Genomic DNA, 3,814 nt, shown 5'->3' with positions numbered 1-3,814 from the left:
TCATTTCTTTTCTTCGCTCTATAGGTGCTCAAAAAATTCTTCTTCGAATGCAATTAGGGTAAAAATAACCTGGTAAAGCTCACTTTTATAAACTTACCCACTGCATTAAATACACAACCGATAGGGTAACAAACCCTAATATACCGCTTAAAAAAACTTCCCAATACTGACAGGTATATAACCGGTTGACAATCTTTTGAAAACCGATAAGACAATGATATCAAGAATTGTCACAAAACAATTCTAAATGCAAAACTCTCTTACCACACATTCTTCAAGGGGTTCAGAAGTAGATTTGCTGCTATGCTCCCCATAGGCTTGTTGAAAGGCTTAATTCAAAGGTGCAGGATTCTCCACACTAGGTGAAGGGTTAGATTATTCTACAGGCTTGTCCTCACTCTTCTTCTTTTAAATTTTGTTCATGTCATCTCTGGTTTCCTCAGCATTTACCTTCTGCTTACCTTTGAGATCTATAGAATGGTTATCAATTTTGTTCTTCCTAGTTCTACAGAACTTTGCCACGTGTCCGGATTTGTGACAATGATAGTAGGCCATCTTAGATGCTCTCCATGGTCCTGCATTGCCTCTTCTAGTTCTCCTTATGCAGTTCATAGCCACATGACCATAATTATTGCAAATGGTGCAAATCACATTAGTTACCTTTTCCATTTCATATGGACTAAACTGGTTGACATAGGGTTTTTGCCAGTTCATGTTTCCCCAGTTGTCATAGGTTCTTCTCCAGTCACCGTTAGGTCTTGGATTCATGTGAGGTGCCAAATTGTTTGCTCCATATGTGCATTCAACTGATCTATGTCCATACATGTTGCATGTGTAACAATGACCTTCAAATTTTCTAGACACATATCTAGCATTAGTATTACAGCCTGTGTTCTCATTAGGTTTTCTTCTACACACATTAGCAGTATGTCCAAGTTTGAGATAGTTAAAGCAAATAAGTTTGAAAACCTTCTGAATAGTAGGATTTTTAGCCTTAGGAGCAGAATTACCTCCATGCATGTTGCTCTTGGTACCGAAAGATTCTCCTTTCTCAGATGTATTGAAACCAAGTCCTGATGTGTCACCTTTCATCCTCTGAGATTGGATCTACTCATCTAGCATAGAAGAACTCTTATTGAACTTTTCAAGCTTTCCATTAACCTCAGTGAGCTCTCTGGTAAGATCTTCATTGTGTTTTGTCAGAGTCTCCCTCAGAGATGTTTCCATTTCAAGATCTAGTTGCAAAGCCTCCTTCTCTTCCTTCTCTTCATGCCAATGCTCAGGAAAAGTTGCATTCTCCTTCTTGATTTTGAAAATATCATGATCTCTCTCTTTGATTAGGTCTTTAGCTTCCCTTCTTGCTTCAATCTCTTGGCTCATGTGGATGGTTAGGGCTTCAAGCTCTCTCCTCATATTTAGCTTTTCACCATTCCATTTTTCAACTTCTTCAGCCAATGCATCAATGTTGGCCTCATCTAAAGAACTATTATCAGATATCTCCAATAGTATCTCAATTAGCTCTCTCCTTTTGACTTGAGAAGCTTTAAATCTAGCCCTTAGGGTTTCAAGCTCTTCCTTGGTAGCATCAAGCACTCTAGCCATCTCTAAATAACTTATATCCCCCATCGTGGCTTTAGGGTTTCCTTCCTGTTAGTGAACATATTTGCTCTTTGTTTTTAAATGATTAATTTTAAACTCTGTTACCTTATTCTAAGAACAAATGATTCATTGAACAGCTAGGTAAGTGCTGTTCAAATCACTTCCCTCTGAATTTTTGCATAGGTACAACTCCCTATCTTGGTTTTTCATGAAATGTGTTTTGTTTTTGTTTATATTTGAATGAAAGCTTTTAACTCGAAAGCGTGTAAAGCCGCCTATTTCATTCTTGGATGAAAGGCTGCAACTTTTCACATGTCTCATAAACAATGAAAGCTATTTTCCTTAATTTTCAATGCATGTAACTACAACAACTGAAACAAAGTTCAATATACTTTCTCCACATAAACTAATAAAAGATGAACAGATTCAAGGAAAATAAATCTGCTCTTAATCACGAATCTTTTCTAAAGTACACAATGCATTCAAAGGAAAGAACATCAAAGGAATAATGAAATACTGTAATGGAATGATCAATTATTATTACTTGATCAGATGAACATATGCAAAGACATGTTATCTATTCGGATTCAAAATACACAGATCTTCCTTCTCCCAAAAACAATATGATCAAATTTCATATATATATCCTTATGCAACAATGACACAAAAATACATCTGCCAATATTTTTCCATAACAGATCCCAACCATCTGATTCTTCCTCTGAAAAAAAAAGAAAATGTCAAAACAAAAACTTGAGTCAAAGCTCACAAAATTAGTTACCAAAATCTAACCCTTCTACCATCTGTTTTACTTAATTTATAGTCTAAATGGGGGAGGTCTCCCTGAAAACTCAACCACTCCCTGGTAAAACAGTTATGAAACCAACAAGAAGTATTTTGGGATAAATGTCCTGAAGTCTTTGCATAACTATGAGAAATGTTTTAAAAATAAAGGAAACTAGTCCTAAATTGATGCATTATGTCATATTTCATCATTGTCATCTTCTCCATCTTCACGGGCGTCATGAGAAGTTGTAAGTTCTTGAACCATGGATTGGCTCAGGACTTTCATTACATTGAGTTTAGCCTTTGCCACCTATGTTGCACCATCTTCTCCGAGTGTTTCGACAGCTGATCATTCCCAATGAAAACCATAGATTCGATCCTAGCCACCTTGGTTATATCCTCTGGCTTAAAGCTACCCTTGACTCTGATCTTCTCCATGTTCAACTGGAAAGATTTGATTGCTTCCTATGTGCTTGAGCTGCAAATTCCTAACTCCCAGTCATGATCGGGATTAACCACCTTATTATCCTTGACTATACTACTTTGCAAATCCTGGAGTTCATAGACAGAGGTTCTTGCATCCGTAATCACCGACTGGAAGGTAAGCACTCGCCACATGATAGTTTTCTTTAGCACGAAAAATTGACATTCATTGGCCACTAGCTTAATTGAGTGTTCTGTTAGAAACCTGGTAGTCCCATATTCTTCTATTTTGGCAAACAGAGGCAGGACATTCTGCCATTTGTGCTCTTCTTTCTCCCACGACACAAGCTGGTTTTGAATTTCAGAAATAAGGCTCTGTATTTCATCACACATCTCTGGGAGTCAGTAATGTACTTCTCACCATCTTTGATTATTTGTTCAATCCACTTCTCAACCGCTTCAGCAATGCTCTTAGCCCATTGAACTTGGTTTATCAACCTCTTGTTTTTCAGAGAAGTTGGGTCGAAGTTCTCAACGGCATGGGATATTGGAATTGCTCCAAGGCAACCAATACTATCGATGAACTGAGCCAAAACACTTATGTGTCGTTTTAGTTCTCTTTTCTCCCATCCATCCTTCTCTGACTTAGTAAGCATTTTCTTTGCTAACACTTGTAAAAAATGGTTGTCTGTATCTCTGCTTATTTTTCCCAACTCTACTTTTGTGATCTCAAAATCATCAGGCCCAGCCTCTCTGTTTTCATCTTTCGGTTTGTATGAGGCAATTTTGGCCATCCATTTTCGAGTTTCTTCATCATTGTTTAGGTGAGCGGTGGTCTTGAACCTTTTCGGCTTTGGATTCTTCTCTGTGTACTTAGCAACCATTTCTTGAATCGGAATGGTCATAGGAAGAAAGCTCCTTTTCTTGTTCATTGAGGTTGTTAACCATTTAGGGGTCATAGCGGAATGAGTAGCTCCTTCAATCATCTTTGGTGGTGGCATCATAG

Source organism: Cryptomeria japonica, chromosome 3, assembly GCF_030272615.1.
Source record: "Cryptomeria japonica chromosome 3, Sugi_1.0, whole genome shotgun sequence".
Classification (NCBI taxonomy): Eukaryota; Viridiplantae; Streptophyta; class Pinopsida; order Cupressales; family Cupressaceae; genus Cryptomeria; species Cryptomeria japonica.
Note: the sequence above shows the minus strand (reverse complement) of the source record.